At 41.9% G+C, this 24,931-nt stretch overlaps 2 long non-coding RNA genes across 2 annotated transcripts; both read right to left on the reverse strand.

Moving 5' to 3' along the window:
• Positions 1–16,577: 16,577 nt before the first annotated feature.
• On the reverse strand, positions 16,578–18,317 carry LOC141598468 (uncharacterized). Its single transcript, XR_012523533.1, has 2 exons — positions 18,222–18,317; positions 16,578–16,781 (listed from the first exon to the last, which is right to left on the reverse strand). It is a non-coding gene; the product is annotated as an uncharacterized LOC141598468 (long non-coding RNA).
• Positions 18,318–22,740: 4,423 nt separating this feature from the next.
• LOC141598469 (uncharacterized) lies at positions 22,741–24,478 on the reverse strand. The gene is made up of 2 exons (XR_012523535.1): positions 24,383–24,478; positions 22,741–22,944 (listed from the first exon to the last, which is right to left on the reverse strand). It is a non-coding gene; the product is annotated as an uncharacterized LOC141598469 (long non-coding RNA).
• Positions 24,479–24,931: the final 453 nt, after the last annotated feature.

Here is a 24,931-nt window from a genome sequence, read left to right on the forward strand (position 1 = left end):
ATGAATTTTATACATGTGAATTATTAGCTATTATGATGAAGAGTTAACGGAAACAAAAGAAAAGAAATAAAAGTTGACGAATTACAGAGGACGAAGAAAGAAGAAAGGAAGCAGGAACTGCGGCAGCCTCACGAAGAGGCGCAGCAGGAACTGCGCTCCTTCGAAGAGGCGCAGCAGTTGCTGCGTCCTTTCTCGACGGTTAGTCTACTGGAAATCCGTAAAAAAGGTTTCTTTAAAGACGGTTTTAGAAATCGGTATTAATTGGTATTTTCGACATAAACCTTACAATTGATTATACAATAAAATAAAATACAATAAATAAAGGAGAGATTTACACCCTCAGACTTACATGTTGACGAAACGAGAAGGACTAAGATATCGATTAGTGATGCTCGACGCGAATGTAATGAAAGTGCCCTCGTAAGAGAAAAACGATTAATTAATTAAGTTGATTATTGTGTAGTTGGTCAAATTGGTCGGTCATGCAAACGGAGAGGCTGGTACTCAGAAAGATCCGAGCTTACGTGGTCGAAGGTTCAAGCACGTAGGCGCCAAAAAGTAAGAACAAAGTCTAGAATGCAAAGGGAGAAGAGAAGGGCGGACACTCGCGTGAGAAATATGAGGAGCGAAGGCTCCTATTTATACTAATCACGTGAAGGAATTAGGGTTTCGGAGACTCTTTGGAAGTGAATCTCGGAAAGATATGAAAAAGATACGAGAAACATGCGAAAAGGGCACGAGAAGAGGCGCAGCGACCATCTGCGTCTCTTGGAAGAGGCGCAAAGACTGCTTGCGTCTATTCCCAAGGGGTTTCCTCCGAGAAGAAAGATCTCCGTGTTTGAGTTATGGTAGGACGGAAATAATTCGGTTTTCCTTAATATCTTATGTGAATATTACGGGAAATTGCTTACTAAAAGATAAAATTTATGAAATATGGAATAAAAATATCCGGAACATTCCGAACATTCGACTCGGGATTTAACGGTTATCGAGAAAATGGAGACGGTTTTAGGCCCGGACTCGAATGTACTCTAATTGTCAAAAACGACCGTATCGGGACGTAGATGACAACTAAGAGGTAGACATTAATATTTGAGCAATCACTTGACGATAATCTTACGAATTGTCACAAATCGTTCCGCGTATCAAACATGCGGCCCAATCATCACCGGGTGGTTTGCGGGAGGTGCAGAAACGAGGTATCTCAGAGCCCCCACCTTGACCGAGGCTTGGACAAGGCGAAAGTCAAAGTATAGCCATCAGGTCAATCGAAGATTACAACCTGACGACTATGGCGACGCGAGGCGGCTCAAGGGGTCTGAGCCAAGGACCTGTCGTCGGGAACATTTTAGAGTCTGTCGACTTCCGGGGAGGGTCGTTTAAAGTCCATTAGACTACGTAAGGAGGCTCGCCAGCCATAAGAAGAGACCATACCTGAGACTTCTTCTCGAGATTCTTCCGGAGGTGCGTAAGAGCTAAGGGTAAGACCTAAGGGATATATAAGGATTGTGCTAGGGTGTGGGGCCCTAAACGAAAGCATTGTCGGGAAGGAAGCCTAATGTAAGTTCAACTTAAGGGTAACTAAAGCTTGGGTATAGGAACTCTATTGGTTTGGGAACTTGGAGGCTTATGAACCTAAAAGGATTGGGATCCTGTAGTTAAAAAAATCCTAATTTCGGGTCTACGAACCTAAGAAAGAAGGCTTTGGTTTGGGAACTTCTGGAGAACGACACCTTTGTCGCACTCTGCGGGGAAACAAGAAATATTGCGAGTAGCAGGACACGGGCGGGAACTGCTGAGGAGAAAACTGCTTTGGTAGTCTTCGGGAAATAATTGCGGGTAGCAGGACACAGGCGGGAACTGCTGAGGAGGAAATCTGCTTAGGGAGATGTAAATCCTCGCGTCTTGAGAGGGATAGTACGTCCGCTTACTCTCGCTAGAGACACGATTGGGAGTTGTTCTTCTTGTCATGAGAGGGAAAGTATATCCGCTTACTCTCGCTGGAGAAATAATGAAGGTGTGTCGAATTCTGTGAAGGAATGAATGCTCGTTGCGACAAGCAAAAGGTCTTGGAAGGAATAAATAATATGCGGCAGTCTGCTGCGGGCTTGGAAATGCGGGCCGGAACGAAAGAAAATCCCCAAACGGACCAAAAGAATAAAAAATAGCATCGGGGAAGAGGCGCACCAAAGATGGGCCCACAAATAACGAACTTATAACGAATTTTTGAAAATCCGTATGGATGGAACAAAAGGAAGAGGCGCAGCAAGAGCTGCGTCTCTTGGAAGAGGCGCAGCTCCTGCTGCGTCTATTCCCCAATTTGGTTTTCCTGCGTAAAAACGCGAAAATCAGGAGGCTTTGTATTCATTTGCTCGAAACATAAATCACACATTTCTCTCTTGAATCTTCACCATTTCCGCCAAGGTTTGATCCAAAAGCTTGCATTAATCATGACTAATCGAGGTATGTGTCTCAATCTTGCATTAATCGTCTACATTTGTCCAATTTTGAGCCGAAAAATCTAGGGTTTATGACCCATTTGATCGAAAATTTGGGGCTTTTCCCCCAAACGCATTTGCCTTGTCAAATTGACATTGGAAATGGATAGTAGGTAATATTAGGAACATAACCATGTATTTGTTTCGAATTTTCATCAAGTTTTGAGCCTTTGAGTGAATTTTGAGACGGTTTTACAGCTAAACCGTAAATTGCTTCGAAAATAGCCTTACGATTGTCCATTTGAGATGAAACTTGATATTTGGGATCCTTGAATGATGGGTAAACTTTCTACCATTTCGGAATTTTGGTTTGTGACGGCTTTTTCGGGGCACTTATCTAGGGCATAATCACCATCATAGCGAAATGCTGCTGAAATTTCGGCTCGAACCCGGAACTAGGCTTCGAACTAGACTTGACTTGACCCTAATTACCACATGAGTGATCGGGTTGGTGGAAATATGGCCAAGGATGGCGAGAAAAGGAGCGGTTTCAGGGCTTCCGAAGGCTCGAAAATCCCTTGACCAAGGCTTGTCGTCATGTGACGCGGCCTAAATTTGCTTTAATGTTGCAGGTGATGAGGCTTCTACTTCTGGGAGGGCTCCCATGGAGATCGACGCCGCCACTGTCGAGGAGGCTTTAGAGCAGGCCTTCACCGCTGCGGTGATGGCTGCTGGGGACGAGGTTCACGAGGAGGAGGAGGCCGTCGAGGAGGAGGAGGCCCCGAGACGGGCCAACGTCGGACGAGGAGGTCGTCAGCTGAGAGGGGCTCCCGCGTGAGCTGAGACTTGGGAGAGCAGGCAGCTGGTGTGGGCTGCAGAGGGTCACCTGTCCTACAGGACGGTGAAGAGTTTGGTAAATAGGAATTCACTACTCATTACCCATCCTCTTTCATTCTTTTATCCAAATTTCTTTCAAATTTTATTCAAAACTAAAGATAGCTTTGTTTTAAATCATAATAGGAGTCCGGGAACATCAGGTCGTTCTCGGGCTACACGACAGCGATGGAGCACTACGAGCAGCTGTCGGCGGAGGAGAGGGCCATGATCGAGCGCGGAGCGTTCGGTCCTTTGGTTCAGGTTTGGAGAGATATCGCGAAGAGGAAGTTGCGGGCTAACCTTAGCCTGGTCCGCACTTTCTTGGATCGATTCTGGGATACGACTTCCACATTTCACATGCCTTTTGGTGAGGTGGGAGTCACTTTGGAGGATTACGGCATGATTTCCGGTCTGCCGTGTGGGACCGAGGAGGTGGTGTGGCCGGAGACTGCCATGAGGGCGGATTCGGCCGAGGCGAGGAGATTGATCGACTGGAACTTGTCGCCGAAGGTGTTCTGATCTTGGGGTTTGATACCCGTTCTTACATTCGAGACTACTTTGCGGGGAAGACCCGGCGCCGGTGACGATTGATGGGAGGGAGACGGCTCCTCCTCCTCCTGTCTGGGAAAGCGAGAGGGCTCGCCTATGGCTTTGGTGGTTTCTGTCTTCGATTTACCTCGGAGACAAGGGCGAGAGGCTGTCGACGAAGCTTCTCCCCTTCCTTTCTGACCTGAGTTCCCTAGGACGTTGGGACTGGGTCACTGCTGGTTTTACGGTCCTCATCCGCTTCATGAGGGCCATGGTTCGTCCGGAGTTGATGGAGAAGGGGGCTTCTCCTGGTGCCGCGGACCTGGACTACTATTGGAGGTACGAACCTACCTTTAGACCAAAGTAAATTCCTTTCTTTATCAAATTACGAAAGATCATCATTGATTATGTTGTTTTACAGGCGTGGGTGTACTCCTACTTATCGAGCCTCGCGCCCAAGAGGACGGAGCCGCTGGAGAGGGCCTTTCCCGTCGTGAGGGATTGGGTGATGTGCCGAACGAAGAGCAAGCGTTCTTCTCACAACGTCTACCGGCGGGACGTGAATGCTCTTCAGCTGAGCAGCGTGAGTATCTCATTTATGTTTACTTGCTTCTTGCTTTTAGTTGATCGTAGGAATGATCCTTGTTTTATTTTGTCACAGTGGGTGCCCAGACCTTGGGCGGAGTATGCTGGAGCGCCTCCTTTTGTGGCTGAGGTCCTTCAACCTAGGAGCTCGAGCCGACTGCTGTTGAGGACGTCGATGGGTCCTGTGTGGTACTTGGGCGAGCGTTTGGCTCGTCAGTGCTCACGGGACGTGTTGACGGTTCCCGTCGATCCTCCCAGGACGATGTTTAGGGAGCCTTCTGAGGCTGAGAGGGAGGCGGACTTGGCTGGTGCCAGTGGTGACGACCTTCTTCTTCTTGGCGAGGACTACTCGGCGTTCCTTTACGGGAAGTTGGCGTATTGGCCAGTAGTGGTGAGTATCTTTATTTTGATTTGATTTTTTGAGAATCATGATGAAAGATCATAGATTGATGAAAACCATTTGTCCTCGTAGGAGGTCGAGGCGACGGGCATCGAGCCCCCAGAGTACCCCGAGACCCTTGAGTACACTGACGCGACCGGGAAGACGACGATCTCCGAGCTGCGTGACTTCGATGTAGCTGTGACGGATGCTGGCCTGGACGTCTGGCAGCATCTGATTTGGAGGGTGAGCGGCCTCTGACTTGTATAACCTTTGTGTAAGAACACATTTGATTGAGCTTGTTCAATTTGTTGAGAATTTCTTTTTGAAAATGCAGGTTGCGCCGTCTCGGTTTGTGGCATTGTGGAGGGTGGCCAACCGGCTGCGAGCTACTGCCGTTGAGGCACTTGTCGGCGGTCGTGGTCGTCAGGTATGAACCTTACGCCTATTTCGTTTTTGATTTTTGATTTTTTTATTTTGCTTGAAATAATTGACATGAGCCAATTTATTGTTTACAGGGTGACCGCGAGTCGGAGCGAGAGTTGGCCCAGTCCCGGGAGGAGACGGCTCGCTTGCTGAGGGAGCTCGAGGTTCGGGACGCCAAGATCGCCGTTCTTGTGGCGAGAGTTGCAGAGTTGGAGGGCGCCCAGCAGTAGTTTTGTGTAGCTTTTGTCGTATTTTGCACATTTGAACATTGATTTTGAACATTTTTTGGACTTTGTTTGGGGCTCGAGCCCCCAGTTTGTTGTACATTTCCTTCATTTGGTATATATATGACGGCCTGAGTGCCTTTGCTGCTGGGCTGTGTTGCTTGTACCTGCAGGTTAGTTTCGAACAGGTTTGGTAGATGACGGTTTACGCCGTCATGCTGCCGAAAATTACATAGAAAACACGCAAAACATACATTTATGTATACATATGGCCTTGATTAGCGCAAGATTAGAGACTCAAAAGAATGTAAAATAAAAAATGCAAAAATTTTCCGAAAATGACCGGACGGTAGGGAGGGTTACCCCCTAAAAAAAGAAAAAAAGGAAATTTATAAGTTAGAAATGTAGAAATGAAATTAAGAAATGAAATTAAGAAATTAATATATACATGTTGAGATTCGTTAAAATAAACGAATTAAAATGAAAATTATTTCCTAAAAACGAAAATGAAATGTATTTCCTAAAAAAAGAAAATGTGCACATGTGGTAAAATGGTGAAATGTCGATGTCGTCTCGAAATGCGTGCCCGAGGAATTAGGAAACTTGAAACATGGTAATCTTCCCGTATTTACCAAAATAATAACCCGTAGGAATAGGAAATTATTCGTCATGGAATTAGGAAAGATCCAACGCGGAAAATCACAGAAGTGAAACTGAGGAAGAGGCGCAACATGAGCTGCGTCCCTTTGAAGAGGCGCAGCAGGTACTGCGCCTGTTCCCAAGCTGTCCTGCTCTGACGGGTTTTTGGAAACAGCAATTAGTATAAATAGAAACGTCGATAGAGCTTTTATTCACACAAATCTTCCGTCTCTTCTTCGTCTATTTACATAAAATTCTCAAAATAATTTCTTCATCATGAATACTTTGGAGATCCGCTTGAAGGAATGGACCAATGAATTTTCAAATATGGAGAAGCATGATATGGGCTCTTATAATTTTGGGTCGTTGTTGAGTTTGAAACTCATCAAGGTTGTGAAACCGTTCTTGGATGCTTGCCTTGACTACTGGGACCCGAACTACCATGTTTTTGCGTTCCCTGGGGGTGATATTTGCCCCTTTCCTGAAGAAATTGCTGTTATTGGTGGATGGGACCCTGAACATATACCTGCTATTCCTTCTACTTCTCAAAGGTACAAAAGCCAATTTAGAGATTTGCTTGGATTGACTAGGCTTGAGGTGGACCGTCTAGTTACCTCAAAAGGTGTGAGAATGTTGGACTTCATAGATCGATTCATCGCCAGGGCCGACCCCACCGTTTCTCATGTTGCTAGGCGGAGGGCATTTGGCTTTTGCTTGTTGCATGTATATGTCTTCCAGGGGCATGTTGACGAAGACTTGAGAGGTGATCCCCGTCTCCTGGGCCTTGTTGAGCAGATGGAACTGCGTAGGAGCCCGGCTTGCTTATGCTTAGGAGAGATTATTTTAGGCTTGGATAATAGGAAATCCAACCGTGATCTGCCATTCTTGGGAAGTCCCGTCATCTTGCAGGGAAAAGACATCTTCTTTTTTTTTCTTTCTTTTTTTTTCTTTTTTTCTGTTCTTTTTCTTTTTCGTTTTCGTTTTTTTTTTTCGTTTTTTTCTTTTGTTGTTTTATTTTGATGTCTAATACCCGCTTCTAGTAGGTTTGGCTTATGGAACGGCTCCGATTGATCGAGCCCCCAGTTCATGCGCTTTCCTATCATGCTCGTTCGATTGCGATGAGGACGCGGTTGTACATGGTGGACTTCACCCGGGTCTGTGATTATTGGAAGAACAAGCTGAAGAGTGATGATGGCCCGTTGATTCGGTGGGTCGTGCCATGGTGGCACCTTAAGTCCGTCACTGGAGTGTCTTCTTTGGATCCCACTAGGTCCGTGCGCATTCCCGGATTGGAGTTTATGGTGTGCATCTTCCCGGAAAGGTTGATGAGACAAGTCGGGCTGAAACAGATGATCCCTAGGCTTGATACTGTCCCGCAGACTGCTATGGCGCTTACTACAGAGAGCCGAAGAGAGTGGGCTATTAAATGGGCCCAAAGAAACTTGTGGTTCTAGAATTTCTCCGCTAATGCTTTATGGGTGTCGGCTTCTTATCTGAGATGGAGAAAGGCTACAACTCCGGAAGAGCGCGAGAAATTGAGGAAGCGCGAGCCCATCGACTACAAGGTGCGCGAGGGAGAGAAAGAGAAGGAGAAGCGTCTGACAGAGGGAGAAGAAGAAGTCGTGTTTCAAGTCATTCATCCGTCGAAGAAACCGAAGACTACTCCTGTCGCGGAAATGGTGATTGGCAAAAATGGAAAAGCTAGGCCTCGAGAAAGACCGTTGCTGATTAGGTCTGAAGTGGCGCAAGAGCGTCCGACTCGAGGTCGTGACAAGAAATATGACAAGAATGACAAGGGCAAGGGGAAGATGGAGGAATAGCCCGAGTCTTTATTTATTATTTGATTATTATTATTATTGTTGTAATAAAAAGGTGGGGTTTTTAGAATCCTAGCCTATTCTATTTTTATTATGTAGCGTATTATTATTATTTAAATGAATGAAGTAAAAAAAGATTAAATGGTTATGAAACCGTTGTGATTTTCTTTTTATTATTCTTGTCGAATTTCAAATGCAATGCAAATGTCCTTCTATTTACATTTTAGATATGATGGGTTGAATCCCGTGAAGGATTGCCTACGTATTCGCTTAAAAAGCGAAATCAAACCCTTGCGCGTAGTTCGAGTAAATGTAAAAGAATAATTGTTCTAAGCAAGAGCTTGTAATGAACTTAGAAAAGAAGCATGTGCCTTTGCTTACTCTGAAGGTGCGAATTTAGTTTATTTGATGATATGAGGATGACAAATTTGTCAAAATGCAAGAGCATAGTGACATTAGCTTATTTCAGCTTGGCCAGGGGCCGTTTATTTAGTGCCACAAGAGCGACACGTGGGGTTATGCGAGGCGCGTTTTTGGTCCTGTTCTAGGCATAGTATCGTTTCAGTTGGTCAAGGTTTGTTGGGTTTGAAAACTCATTCCCATCTAGGTCTGTGATCCTAACCGCACCCCCTGGGAGTATGGATTTGACTAGAAATGGTCCGGCCCAATTAGGTTTGAATTTTCCCCGTGGGTCAACTGGTAAGAGAGCTCTAACCGATTTGAGCACTAGGTCTCCTTCTTTGATGTTCCTTGGCCTAACCCTTTTGTTGAAAGCCCGTTTGATACGTGCTTGATATGTTTGGACATTATGCAAGGCGCGTAGCCTACGTTCATCCAGGAGGATGAGTTCTTCATACCTATCCCTTTTCCAATCGGCTTCCGGGATTTAACTTTCGAGTAAAATACGCAAGGATGGTATTTCTAGCTCGACTGGTTGTACAACTTCCATGCCGTAGGTCAAATAGAAAGGAGTAGCCCCAGTGGCGTCCTGACAGATGTACGATACCCCCATAGAGCAAAGGGTATCTTGCTTGGCCAATCTCTATAGTTGTCAATCATTTTCTTGAGAATTGTGACAACATTTTTGTTTGCCGCCTCTACCGCGCCGTTAGTCTGTGGTCTATAGGGCGAAGAGTGGTGATGTTTAATCTTGTATTTGGCTAGCAGTTGCTCGGTCTCAGCTTAGAAATGTGATCCGTTATCGCTAATGATCTCATGTGGGCATCCATACCGACAGATGATGTTGTTTTGTATGAACTTTGCCACATTTTTAGCCGTAAGACCAGTGTAGGAAGCCGCTTCTACCCATTTGGTAAAATAGTCGATTGCTACTATAATAAAGCAGTGACCTCCTGTTCCGGCTGGGGTTATCTTCCCGATTATGTCAATTCCCCATGCAGAAAATGGCCAAGGGGATGTCATTTTATAGAGCAATGAAGGAGGGACATGTTGCACATTCCCGAAGATTTGGCAATTGTGGCAATGTCTTACGTATTTGATGCAATCGGATTCCATTGTGGTCCAATAATATCCCAAACGTGTGATTTTCTTTGCCATCATGGGCCCGCTCATATGAGGACCGCATTCTCCGTCGTGAACTTCTTCCATCACCTTTCGTGCCTGTGAATGATCAAGGCAACGTAAGACTACACCAAGAGGTGTTCTCTTGTATAATTCTCCTTGCATGAGGATGTATTGGGAAGCTAGTAGGCGTATAGCACGTTGTCCCCTCTTGTCCATATCTGGTGGATATGTACCATTAAGCTTAAAGTTCAGGATTGCTTGGAACCAGGGTTCCTGTGCGATTTCCTCTTCATCGGTGATTTGGTGGACATAAGCCGGCTCTGACCGTCGTTCGATGCACAAAGGCATTTCTACCATGTGATCTGGCATATTGATCAAAGATGCAAGTTTCGCAAGAGCGTCTGTAAATTGATTTTCTTCCCGAGGCAGGTGTAGGTAGGTTACGTGATCAAAGAATTGAGCGACTTGGTCTATTCTAGCCTGATAAGGTGCGAGGCTTTTGCTTCGGATTTTCCAAGATCCTGTAACTTGGTTGATGATCAGTGATGAATCCCCATGCACTCGGAGGTTTTTAATGCCTAAGCTCAATGCCGCTTGTAGTCCAATGAGACAAGCTTCGTATTCTGCGGCATTGTTTGTCACCTCGAAGTCGAGTTTGACAGCAATTGGTGTATGCTCGCCTTCAGGAGAAATGAGCAACACTCCTATTCCAAATCCTCTTAAGTTTGATGCTTCATTAAAGTACAGGTCCCAGGAGTCTACATCAGTTTGGAGTATATCCTCGTCTGGAAATGACCAAGTATCTATTGTTTGTGTGTCATTGATAGGATTTTCTGCGAAGAATTCGGCGACGGCGCGACCTTTTATAACTTTCAGTGGCACGTATTTGAGGTCGAATTCTGAGAGCATCAGGGTCCATCTTGCTAGACGTCCGTTGAGGACGGGTTTCTCGAAGAGGTATTTGACTGGATCCATTTTAGAATATATTTTGACGGAGTAGCCAAGCATGTAATTGCGTAGCTTCTTCGTTGCCCACACAAGAGCGAGGCACGTCTTTTCGAGTTGTGAGTATTTGCACTCGTATTCCAAGAACTTCTTACTAAGATAGTAGATAGCTCTTTCTTCACTTCCTACGGTTTGAGCCAGCATGGCACCCATGGCTGTTTCGGTTACTGTGAGATATAAACCAAGAGGTTGATCTCGTTGTGGTGGCATGAGCACTGATGGTTTAGCTAATATCTCTTTGATTCGATCGAATGCCTTTTGACAATCGTCATCCCACATGGTGTGGTCTGTTTTCTTGAGTTTCTTGAAGATAGGCTCGCAAATCATCGTAAGCTTCGATATGAATCGACTTATATATTGCACCTTTCCTAGGAATCCCCTGACTTCTTTTTCTGTTTGAGGTTGTGGCATTTCGATCAGAGCTTTGATTTTGGAAGGATCTATTTCTATACCTCTTTGACTAACGACGTATCCCAGGAGTTTGCCAGATGTTACCTCGAATGTGCATTTCTGAGGATTGAGTCTCATGTTGTATTTTCGTAGTCTCGCGAAGAACTTGGGAAGGTTCGCAATATGTCCCTCTCTTACCTTGGATTTGACAATCATGTCATCTACGTATACCTCAACTTCTTTGTGCATCATGCCATGTAAGAGTGTAGTTGCGGTACGTTGATATGTAGCTCCGGCGTTGATCAATCCGAACGGCATTACCGTATAGCAGTAGGTTCCCCATTGGGTGACGAATGCGGTCTTATGCATATCTTCCATGGCCATGTTGATCTGGTTATAACCCGCATACCCATCCATGAAGGATAGTAACGCGTGGTCCGCAGTATTGTCTACCAATATGTCGATGTGAGGTAGAGGGAAGTCATCTTTTGGACTTGCTTTGTTTAAATCCCTAAAGTCAACACAAATACGGATTCTCCCATCCTTTTTGGGTACGGGTACTATGTTAGCTACCCAGTCAGAATACTCGGAAACTTTAATGAACCCGGCTTTGAATTGCTTGTCAACTTCTTCCTTAATCTTTAGAGCCCATTCTGTTCTCATTCGTCGAAGCTTCTGTTTTACAGGTTTGAAACCTGGCTTAATTGGAATCCTATGCTCGGCGATATCCCTGTCGATCCCTGGCATATATTTGTAGGACCAAGCGAAAACGTCTTTGAATTCATTTAGGAGGTCTATGAAATCGGCCCTTTCGGTAGAGCTTAAGGTAGTCCCTATCCTAAGTTCTTGGGGTTCTAGTTCGGTTCCTACGTTGATGGGTTCGGTGTCCTCTATTACTGGTCCCCCTTCCCCTTCCTGCAGTATTTCTTTGGCTATGTAGGGAGGTATTTCGGTCAAGTCTGGGTCTTGGTCATCCTCAGTATCATCGTAAACAGAATTGCACTCAAAAGAACACAGAGAGTAAGCAGAACCTGATTTATTCATATTAAAATTTGAGTAAAGTTGAAACAAAGAAGCCAACTGATCCATGGTCAGTGGCGGTAAAGGGACAGTGGTTGGGGCATTTCCCGAACTACTGTGACTACTCGAGGCTAAGCTAGGAGAAACGAAGGGAGTGGGGATGACGACAGGAGTAGACTCTCTAATGATTTCTCTAGACTCCGACTCTGACTCCGACTCCGACTCGAACTCATCGTCTTCTGGTTCTCCTTTGAACATCTCTCCTTCTCCAGTGGTGAGCTTGAAGAGTCTTCCTTGATTGTTGGTCCACTTGATTGATTTTCTCCATCCTTTCTGTTGACTCACGCCAGTTTCTGTGATTAGCGCGGTAGGGTTGAAGTGATCGTCTTGAAGTATCATGGTAATGATCTCATCCTGCGCGGCCCTGACAAATCGATCTTCTCCAAACAATAGGCTAACAGCTTGTTCGTCTAAGCAAGGTGCTTGACGGGTTTTGACGGTAGGAACCGTTTCTGGAGGGATAAAGTAGCAATCGTGAAAGATCTCGATTCCAGCTAGCTTCCTCTCGAGATAATGCCAAGGTTCGGGAAATCCGTGAAAGAGTTCTAGACTTCCTTCTTAAACAAAGTACCCATTTAAGGTAGGGCGGTAGGGTCGCATTTGGACTCCTACATACTTGCGGTTTTGAACTTGAGCGAGCATTTCGAGAACCTCTTCTTTAGTGGGTTTGTACCCTAGCCCAAGTGGTATCCTCTTTGAGTTGCCTTCCTTATATGGTGCGAAGGTATTTTTCCGAATGGGGTTTAAAGGCATTCCAGGGAAGTATCCCTGGGATTTGAGTATGTGGTTGACCACCAAGTTGGAGTAGGGATCATAGTATAAGGGTGCCAACTCACTTTCTATGACGCTTACACTTTGGAAGCCCCCAAGTTCATATACGGGATCCGCAAGGACTTGATTGTTCGACTGTTTTTCGATTATTGCCTTGATGGGTGACGAAGTGATCGTCACTACTTTGCCATTTAGTGGGATCTTGATCTTTTGATGAAAGGTGGATGTTACCGCTTTGGAAGCGTGAATCCACGGCCTTCCCAGAAGTATGTTGAATGAAGCTTCAATGTCCACTATTTGGAAGTTAACCTTTCGTTCAATTGGCCCTGTGGCTATGGTTAGGTTAACAAGTCCTACCACCTTTCGTCGTGTACCATCATATGTGTGCACACCTTGATTGGTAGGAGTCCAATCCGACTCTTTCATACCTAGCTTGTATGCCGTTTTGAGGGGTATGACGTTGACCGCGGAGCCATCATCTACCAATGTCATTGGCACATTCTTCTTTAAACAAATGACGGTGATGTAAAGAGCAAGGTTGTGACTACCGCCAAAAGGTGGCAAATCTTCGTCTGAGAAAGTAATAGGATTACTTAGCTTCGGTGATTCTTGGAAGACCAAGTTGACTACATCTTCAGAAGTGGAGTTAGGTGCTACATTTAGTTTGGCCAAAGCTTGCAGTAAAGCTTGGCGATGTGGGAATGAGCTTGCTACTAATTGCCAGACTAAAAGATCAGCCTTAGTCTTCTGTAATTGCTTGAGCAAATGATCAGTGGAGTCGTCTTCGTTGTCATTTGGTGTGACAACGTTGGTTGGACCATTTTGAGTAGTGCTTTGATATGGGCGACCCGAACGAGTTAGGTGGTCCACATCTTGGTCCTCACCATTTTGGACTATTTCTTTGACTAGGGAGTTTTCAATGAGATACTCGTCCTCATCATCATCGGCCCAAACCCCATTGATTGCAGTTAGTTCCCTCATTCTCATGATATCATCTTCTAGTCGTATGATTTGGTCGACTAGCTTATCAACCACGGTGATTATTTCTTGCATAGTGGCATTTTGAGAGAAGATTAGTGGCACATGTTCTTTGGTCGTCGCGTTGGGATTACGTAAAGTTGTCACCACGTTTTCTAATTCCCAAACTTGTCTATCCACACTCCTTGCCCATGTGATGAAGTCAGAAATGGTAGGGGAGATAGTAGAGTAGAACCCTTCATTCTCGATTGCATGAATTTCATTTTCGATGGGAGAAATGAGGTGTGAGCAATCTAAGGTAGATTCATCACTTGTGATCACTAGAACTCCAAGAGGATTCTGAGTGTTGTTGGGCTTACCTCCCGGTGGTATTGGCAATCGACCATCTTCAATCATGTCTTGAAGCACGTTTTTTAATTTGTAGCATTTTTCTGTGTCGTGCCCTTTGCCCCTATGGTATTCACAGTACGAGTTCTCGTCCCAAAATTTGGACTTCCTTTCGGGTTCGGGAGTAGGTCCAATGGGTTGGAGTTTGCCTTGCTTCATTAACCTTTTTAGAGCGTTGGAGTAAGTGTCCCCAAGATTTGTGAATTTCCTTGGTGGGGTAGTTTTCTTAGATGGCTCGAGAAGGTTAACTTCATCGGTCTTGCTAGTAGAGCCGTATGAACGACTTGTTGAACCTTGATATCCTCGACCTACCGTTTTGGACAAGAGTCCTTTACGGATGTCATCTTCGATCCTTGTCCCTAGTACAGTTAAGTCCTTGAAACTTTTGATGTTTTGATATCTCAAATGGTTGGCATAGATGGGCTTGAGATTATCCACGAACTTCTCCACAAGGGTAGCCTCGTCTGGGCGCTCAACTAGTTGAGTACTAGTTTTCCTCCACCTACTTAGAAAGTCGGTGAATCCTTCTTTGTCATTTTGGGTAAGAACCTCTAGAGTGCGCATGTTAACTTGGATCTCGGCATTATCCGCATATTGTTTAGAAAATTCGATTGCAGCATCTTCCCAAGTAGCGACCTTCTTGTGATCTAAGGAGTAGAACCATTGTTTCGGGATAGTGTCAAGAGATGAAGGAAAGATCCTTAGGAACATCTCGGGTTTGATGCCTTTGATAGACATGTAATCTTTGAAGGCACGGATGTAGTTCAAAGGGTTTTCGTGCCCCTTGAATTTGGGGATATCCGTCATATTGAAGTTAGTTGGCAATTTGGAATTGACGGCCTCATACTTGCGATTGTTCTCCATGTAAATATCATTCCCCTTAAGGTACATCAATTTCTCCTCTAGATGTTGGAGTCTTTTCTCAGCTATAGTCATCCCCATGAGAGGATTTCCATCCCTAGATTCATCATCGGAGTTACGTAGTACTTCACTTTCGTGAGGAGGCAACCTTCCCTCTACGGCATAGATACGGCCTTCGATGAGCTCAAGGCGGTCATAGGTTTGTTCTTGGGTAACTTGCATTTGGGCTAGCGCGGCTAGGATTCGATCATTACCATCTTGAAGTTGGTGGAGATTTGTATCATCACTGGATCCAGGCATCTTGAAAACTGGATAAGATATCGGCGACGAATCAAAACACGATCGACCATTCTAACACACTTGCTAAAAGAAGAAATGTTTTGACTCGTGAAGTGGGTGTGTGCCACTTGTGTTGAGTGAGCTTTGAAGAAAGACAAGGTTTTTGAAAATGTGTGTCCTAGCCAACTGTAGTGTAGTTGTAGGAGTGGACTCGAAGTGAGGTTTTGAAATGGGCTTGTGGCCCGAATTTTGACACGACAAACGGACAGAGTTTTGACCGGATTTTGCGCTAATCTAGGCCTATTTCGAAATTTTTGATTAAGAAAAGGTTTTGGATTTTTTTTTTTGAAAAATCGTCATGGTTTCGTTTAGAAATGGTGATCACGTAAGGTATACACATTTATACAAGCATTATAACGGGATGCTGAGTGCATTTAAAAGGGTTTTGGTTTAAAGGGTGGGTTGCCATACCGAATCATCAAACCCGAAGTCTGTGGAGAGGATCGTACCAAACAAGAGTAAGGTCGATTCCTAGTCCATTTCCTCAAGTAGTGAAGGCCCTTGATACAAACAAGAGTAAGCATCACGGTATGGATGACGTCAATCGATATTCATCCTTAGGCCCAAATAAGAATTAGGACCGTTTAGACGGGACGATTGGTCGAATGGGTTGGGTTGGGCCTAGGAAGGCCGAATAAAACGGTCTAGGAAGACCGAGTTATGAAAAACCGACAATTGTCTTGTACAAACTATTATCTAACCTTGTTCAAGTTTCACCCTTAGCTACACGTAAGTGTATTATCCCCAGTGGAGTCGCTAAACTGTGGACAGCGGGCCGCCCACGGGGGCGCTTGGGTTGGAAAGGAGAAACAAGCGTTTGCATTTTTGTATGGAGTCGCCACCAATTTTTATGGGAAATTGGAACCGTTCGAATACCTCATGTCATGTCAAGACACAAAGTAAAGACATGAACACTAAGCAATCGTTACCCTTAGCATTCTATGTCTAGAATGACTCTTGTGGATGCCAATGAACACGGGTGTTCACGGAGATCTGGAAAAAGGGGTGAGGGTACGTATTAGGAAGCTCTTTTGATCGAACCCCTAATCCCGCCCGCCTCGATAGCGGCCTCTACTAATGATTAGGGAAGTTATTCGTACTTGATATATCGTCGATTATATGCATGCAATGCAACATCCAAGTTTTAATCCTAGCATGTGAAGATTAATACTGTGACACCCTCATTTATTGCGGAAAAGTAAACACGTAATTCTAGAATAAAATTGCATGGATATGTTTGTAATAGGTTCATTTGGGTAAAAACCTGTAATTTTTAAAACCTGAACCTGTTATAAAGATATCCAAATTGGAAGGTGTCAAACATACAAGGTCTAACTAGAAGTTTCATAACATAACCATCGCTAAAGTCGCGAATAGCAAATTATACAACTAAATGTAAAGAGGGAGACATATGTCCCTAAAATGTATGTGACATAAAAAGGGTTTAAGGGTCACCATAAAATAAAGCCAATCTAGGTCCCAAGGTTACTTTGCTCGCTAGCTCGTCCATGTACCCCATATATGCATCACCTACCTGTCATTCGCATTTTATACAAATACGAAAGCCACAGTCAGTGGGGAGTAACTCCGAGTTCTCCCAGCCACGAAATGTCATAATTAATATAACATGTAAACATAAGAATATGAATACAAATCACACACTGCCTTAGCATATAGATGCTAAGGCAATCGTGCTTATCATGTGAACAACAATATAACGCCACATAGTCCTAGCATGTGAATACTAGACCGACTCATATTACACTATCATGTGAATCACATAACATCCAGGAATCCAAACTCTATCAACCATAGCCGGCTTGCATCTCACCTTCTATGATTCATAGAATCATCAAACAAGAAAGGGCAATATATCAAAGACAGGCATAAGTTCTTAGTACGGTCAATAGTCACTTTGTAACTCGAGTCTATACCACGAGGTAGGGAAGGTAATCGAACCGGTATCTTGGCTCAACGGTTACTATTAAGAAAACATGGCCAAGAGACAACACAACCCTAGCCTAAAATCTGCGCAGACCTAGACATGCGGATACACACCACCGCACCCAAGACCCACAACTTTTTTTAAAACAAAGTGAAGTGAGTACCCTAAGGACACCACCGAAGGGTTGGCTAGTACTTAAGCTGACCCCATACTATCAAAATAAGTACCGAGGTCATGCCCCAACTTGGATATAAATCCACTAGTCAGAAACACAAAGGCTATTAAGCAGTGAACATATACTCGTCAGAGACTATAAAGACCTATCTATGATGAAGGCCGAAATACTCACCTAGGACCTAGTCACAACTAGTCCCAGCTTGAATATTTTAGCCCACACCACACAAGACTCACCACACAAGTCAAGTAAGACACCCACTTAACGTTAAGAGGGCAAAAAGTCCTACTTACCAACCTAAATGCTAACATTCCATCATGTGAAAGGCTATATAAATGTCTATTTACAGCATACAATCCCAACAGAATCCTCAATACAAATTTCCAATTCTAACAATATTAACCAAATTAAAGGCTTCGGGGAATCTAGGGCCGTTTATACAATATAAAAAACTACTTAAATCAACTAATTACACATGTGAGATAAAAATATAATGAATGGCCTAAAACAAGAAAAAGGCCGACTATCTAATTCATTCAAAATTTCATCCAACCGAATTTTTACCCGCAACCCCTGACCTGCGGCGACAGTGCGGGTTAAATTTGCGGTGACCAATCACACAATTGATCGACATCGATTGATCAAAGGGACTAAGGCTCGATTTTAAAGCACAATCATCCAAACATTGCAACTCCATCATAAGAATAATTTTACCATCAACATTATATTTACTACTAACATTACTCATTTCATAAAATTACCCATATGCTACTTATACTAAATATAACATTCACAAAATCATACAAAAAGCAAAGAATGTGACATTTATTCGTCGAGTAACTCGGAATAGTTACCTTACGCTAGCAAAGAGACAAGCAATAAACTTGAGAAAGCTTCTAAAACCCAAAATTACTCTTCATCTTCAACCACATATGAGCCACCTAAAATAATTATGTGAAGGGACGATATTAACGAATTATCGTTATATAAAATATGAGACGGAAATTAATTTAAATCAAAACATGTAAATCATATTCATAAGCTACTGTCTTATGTTCATAAACCATTTTGACCCTCCCTTTTGACAGGCATACCCAAAAAATTGTCACAACTTTTACGCCCTAGAAATAGTCCCATAAAGCACCATTTTATCCGTCCCAAAACTGAGCCCAACTCAGCCTGTCACGGCTCCCAAAACCGAGGCCAAAACAGCCCACACGGCCTCCATTTCGATGTCCCAAAAAATCGGAAGGCTGCACAAAAACGGTACCAAAACAGAGTTCAATCAATCCTAAACCAGTCCTAAACCGAGTCAAAACAGTCCCAAAAATGTCCAAAGTACTGCAGCAAAGCGGACTCAAAAATGATCCTAATTTCTTCGCACAATTCCACAACTAAACAAGATCCCAAATAGCATCCCAAAACAATCCATACATGTCAGCATACACCGTCCTAAATATACCACTTACTAGCTAGCATCCCAAATGATCCCTAGAGGTCAGTATACACCGTCTCAATCATCTCCACATATCAGTATACACCGTCTCAACTATACAACTGACTAATTAACATCCATAAGGATCCCTATATATTATTATACACCGTCTCAACTATAAAACATACTAACCAGCTTTCAAAATACACAAATTTAACAAGTAATACTGAGTAACCTATCATTATTACCTTTTTCCGATTGAACTAATCATTTATGACTAACAAATATTCTACTGCACCGTCTATTTTAGTACATACAACCGTCTTATAATAAACAAAGCTAAAAATATAAATTGGGTTTGTAAAAATACATAACGAAAATGAATTTTACTTACAACGGATTGACGAGAACGACGAAAGGAGCGCTATGGAACAAAAATAGTTGAAAACGGATGACAAACGGAGCACCAGGACGGATTATAGACAAAGGTTGAAGAAGGATCAAACAGAAGGACGAAGAAGGACGAAGAAGAACAAAAGAGACGTGGGAAATGAAAGAATGAGTGACGTGCACCTTTAGCTAGCCTGCTATATATTATACGTACGTTTCTTTCGTCGTTAAGAAACTTCGATAGTTATTAAAACCGTTTCGAGTTAAATTTAACCGATTTAAAGTAAAAGTTTGATAATAAAATGGAATCAATAATAAATAAATTTAATGAGTGAAAATAAAATAAACTCAGCTAGTTAACGTAAATAATAAGAAATCGGCTTGAAACGGAATTATTAGCGATTTTTACGAAACTAACGGATATTAATAAAAAATTGCTAATTTAGTGAAATAAGCTCAAAATAGCTAATTGGACGGTTTTGTTCCCAAAATCCATCTCGGGTTCACTTAAAACAACTTTCATAAGGACTCGTAAAGAAACGGAAAGTATTAAATAAATAAACTCGAACTAATTTCAATAAACTCGAACTAACTTTAAATAAACTTATTAATGATTATTAAAATTAACGTATCGAATTATGATGAAATTAATTAATTAGCTAAGCATATATATATAAATCGTTAAATGATGTAATTAAATTCAAAATAGCAATTAAAAGAATTTTATCCATCTTAATAAAATACGGGGTGTTACAATCACCCCATCTTTTAAAAAGTTTCGTCCTCGAAACTTGAAAGTATAAATGAAAGGTTATAAAAATAAAACTGAAATTGGAATCGGTAACCAAAACATTTAAAAGGTCACTTATCGTAAGAATCAAAATTCTTTCAAAAGTTTCAAATAAAATTTTCCAACAAAACCAGATTCTCATCAGAGGAACGGAAGTGTTCTCGTTGCGCATTCAAGAACATCACATTCCAAATCCAAGATAAGGTCAAAGGCAAATCATTTGTATAAATCGAAAATCAAAATACTTTCAGAAACATTTATGAAAAGTTTTCAAATGTATAAGTCTCATTCATGGAACGAAATTGCCCTTGTCGTGCACACAAGAGCGCTAACTTTCCAAGTCAAAAACAAATTTAAAACCGAAAATCACTCGTCGACAAGAGTAGAACAAGTTATTAAACGTTTCTAATAACGAGTTCTAACATCCGATCAACGTTAAAATCAAAAGAAAAGGTAATTTACCCAAATTTTCTTTTGCAAAAAGCCAAAATAGAAATAAAGGTTTCACTTTTAAACCCAATTGGGGGTCAAATCCCTGAAAGTGTAACATTAAACTTTGACAAAAGCATCATAATTAGATCAAAGTGAATAGAAATTGGATAAAATTTACAAAAATCTCAGGTTTAGCAACTCACAACTATGATAAAGAAGTCTATACTTAAAGAGCAATTAGAGAATTAAATCGAATTTTCATTTTTCCAAATCTTTACAAGTAGGGAAAATTTTGTAATAGTAACATAAAATTTTAGCAACGAACCAAAAATGGTAGCTTGAAATATTTAGAAATTGTACAAAAAGGAAAGTAACTTAGATAGCATAAAAACAAAGTATGTTAAGAGAGCTCAAACTTAAGCCACGAGAGAGCTATAATGACTTTCATAGGGTAAAAATTGAAGTTAAAATTACAAGGATGTCAAAGATATAGTTTCACCAGATACGAGTGTCAAATTTAAAGGAGGAGCAAGATGAAGCAAGGAAATGAGGTATGAACGGTAACGCTTATGAACGAGGAGAAAGGGAAAATTAAACAACAAAGAAACGCCAGACACTCTTATCTCAAACAACAACATCACTCAAAACGGTTCCGAAAACTTCCTAACAACAAAACTCATAACCACATCACTCCCAAGGTTTTCCTCAATCGCTTATGTTACCTCATCCAAATCTATTCCCTGAAACAAGGTACTCCACTATAAGTGTGATTTCATCGCTCCAAATCCTCAAACATCCAGAAACAACTTTCACAAGCCTAAGGTCAAGGCTTCCAACAAAGATACATTCGTATCCAACTAGTGTCAACTATGGGTTTCTCAAAAAGGTAAACCTTCAATCAAGAATCCCAATACCAAGCTCTAAACTCCAAGAGAAGGTTCCTCAAATATTCCACAAGGTTCTCATTTCAAAACAAGGTAGTAACATACCAACCCCAAAATCTGAAAAATCAATAGGATCTCAAGTTTCTCTATCCTTTTACTTATCAAGGATTCCCAAAAGCGGAACTACACTCGGCCTACACTCGGCTACGACATCATCCCATCATCTCAAGTACTCAATGCGACCTCAAGGTCTATACAACTATAGGGTTAACAAATTCTTCTCAATACTAAATCTCTCTCAACTCAAGAACTCTCAAGAGCCAACTAATAATCCCACATTAGCTTTTCTCATATGGTCATACCCATTATCAAACTCTCATGTCCAAAGTGATTATGGAAGCCAATCACAACTCGACTTACTTAGTCAAGGAACTAGGTATAAGAATCACTAAGTATGTCTCATCACCTTACCTAAGTCTTTCTAACATCACGACTTCTCAAAGCCAGGGTTAAGGGTCAGACACAAACAATCTCCTCAAAAGTCGAATTTTCCAACCCAGGTCAACATTCCTCACAAGAAAGAGTACTATCAAATGGCGTTAAGGGAGGATAAGCAAGGAACAAAAGACAAGTTAGGAGTACAAGCGTAGCTTTTAAAGTAAAACTGAAGGGAGTTTAGAAGGAGGATAAGCACCAAGAGATTAAGAATAAGGCGAGATACAAAAAGAACGAGAAACATCTGCAAGGAAGTAAAAGCATTCTTCAAATGTTGAACAAATCTTCAATCCTCAGCAATCGGCACTAAATCTTGATCTTCGTAAAATATAAATGTCCTTTCAATGGAACGGAGATACTCTTGGCGATCACTCAAGAACATCAATATTCCAATTCAAAGACATAAAAATACATTTTTACACCAACAAATGATAAAACTAATTATCAGACGTCTCCAATAACAAGCTTTAACACTAATTGACGTTAAAACTAGTGAAAAACATTAAAATATTTTCAAAACCTTTAGTTCAAATTTTTTTTTTTATAATAAGGGTAATAATTCCATTAGCTATAGATAAGCTCACAGTCATTGATCCAAGAACGCAACAATTATTAAATGACAATCAACAAACAGGTTAGTACCTAACAAAGAGCAAACACAAATAGACTACAACATAAGGTCCTAAATCTACCCATCTTACCCATCTCTCAAGTTTATAATTTTAAGGTCAAGTTATTTATATTGGGGTGCACAAACGTGCGTCGGGAGAAAAATATGCTCGATACCAACCGTGACACCCTCATTTATTGCGGAAAAGTAAACACGTAATTCTAGAATAAAATTGCATGGATATGTTTGTAATAGGTTCATTTGGGTAAAAACCCGTAATTTTAAAACCGAACTCGTTATAAAGATATCCAAATTGGAAGGTGTCAAACATACAAGGTCTAACTAGAAGTTTCATAACATAACCATCGCTAAAGTCGCGAATAGCAAATTATACAACTAAATGTAAAGAGGGAGACATATGTCCCTAAAATGTATGTGACATAAAAAGGGTTTAAGGGTCACCATAAAATAAAGCCAATCTAGGTCCCAAGGTTACTTTGCTCGCTAGCTCGTCCATGTACCCCATATATGCATCACCTACCTGTCATTCGCATTTTATACAAATACGAAAGCCACAGTCAGTGGGGAGTAACTCCGAGTTCTCCCAGCCACGAAATGTCATAATTAATATAACATGTAAACATAAGAATATGAATACAAATCACACACTGCCTTAGCATATAGATGCTAAGGCAATCGTGCTTATCATGTGAACAACAATATAACGCCACATAGTCCTAGCATGTGAATACTAGACCGACTCATATTACACTATCATGTGAATCACATAACATCCAGGAATCCAAACTCTATCAACCATAGCCGGCTTGCATCTCACCTTCTATGATTCATAGAATCATCAAACAAGAAAGGGCAATATATCAAAGACAGGCATAAGTTCTTAGTACGGTCAATAGTCACTTTGTAACTCGAGTCTATACCACGAGGTAGGGAAGGTAATCGAACCGGTATCTTGGCTCAGCGGTTACTATTAAGAAAACATGGCCAAGAGACAACACAACCCTAGCCTAAAATCTGCGCAGACCTAGACATGCGGATACACACCACCGCACCCAAGACCCACAACTTTTTTTAAAACAAAGTGAAGTGAGTACCCTAAGGACACCACCGAAGGGTTGGCTAGTACTTAAGCTGACCCCATACTATCAAAATAAGTACCTGAGGTCATGCCCCAACTTGGATATAAATCCACTAGTCAGGAACACAAAGGCTATCAAGCAGTGAACATATACTCGTCAGAGACTATAAAGACCTATCTATGATGAAGGCCGAAATACTCACCTAGGACCTAGTCACAGCTAGTCCCAGCTTGAATACTTTAGCCCACACCACACAAGACTCACCACACAAGTCAAGTAAGACACCCACTTAACGTTAAGAGGGCAAAAAGTCCTACTTACCAACCTAAATGCTAACATTCCATCATGTGAAAGGCTATATAAATGTCTATTTACAGCATACAATCCCAACAGAATCCTCAATACAAATTTCCAATTCTAACAATATTAACCAAATTAAAGGCTTCGGGGAATCTAGGGCCGTTTATACAATATAAAAAACTACTTAAATCAACTAATTACACATGTGAGATAAAAATATAATGAATGGCCTAAAACAAGAAAAAGGCCGACTATCTAATTCATTCAAAATTTCATCCAACCGAATTTTTACCCGCAACCTGACCCTGCGACAGTACGGGTTAAATTGCGGCTGACCAATCACACAATTGACTGACATCGATTCAGTCAAAGGGACTAAGGCTCAGTTTTCGGCACAATCATCCAAACATTGCAACTACCATCATAAGAATAATTTTACCATCAACACTATATTTACTACTAACATTACTCATTTCATAAAATTACCCATATGCTACTTATACTAAATATAACATTCACAAAATCATACAAAAAGCAAAGAATGTGACATTTATTCGTCGAGTAACTCGGAATAGTTACCTTACGCTAGCAAAGAGACAAGCAATAAACTTGAGAAAGCTTCTAAAACCCAAAATTACTCTTCATCTTCAACCACATATGAGCCACCTAAAATAATTATGTGAAGGGACGATATTAACGAGTTATCGTTATATAAAATATGAGACGGAAATTAATTTAAATCAAAACATGTAAATCATATTCATAAGCTCTTGTCTTATGTTCATAAACCATTTTGACCCTCCCTTTTGTGAGGCATACCAGAAAATTGTCACAACTTTTACGCCCTAGAAATAGTCCCATAAAGCACCATTTTATCCGTCCCAAAATCGAGCCCAACTCGGCTGTCACGGCTCCCAAAACCGAGGCCAAAACAGCCCACACGGCCTCCATTTCGACTGTCCCAAAACAAATGGAAGAAGGCGCACAAAAACGGTACCAAAACAGAGTTCAATCAATCCTAAACCAGTCCTAAACCGAGTCAAAACAGTCCCAAAAATGTCCCATGTACCTGCAAAGCGGACTCAAAAACAGTCCTAATTTACTGCACAATACCACAACTAAACAAGA

The sequence above is a fragment of the Silene latifolia genome, chromosome 9, assembly GCF_048544455.1.
Source record: "Silene latifolia isolate original U9 population chromosome 9, ASM4854445v1, whole genome shotgun sequence".
NCBI classification, from domain to species: domain Eukaryota; kingdom Viridiplantae; phylum Streptophyta; class Magnoliopsida; order Caryophyllales; family Caryophyllaceae; genus Silene; species Silene latifolia.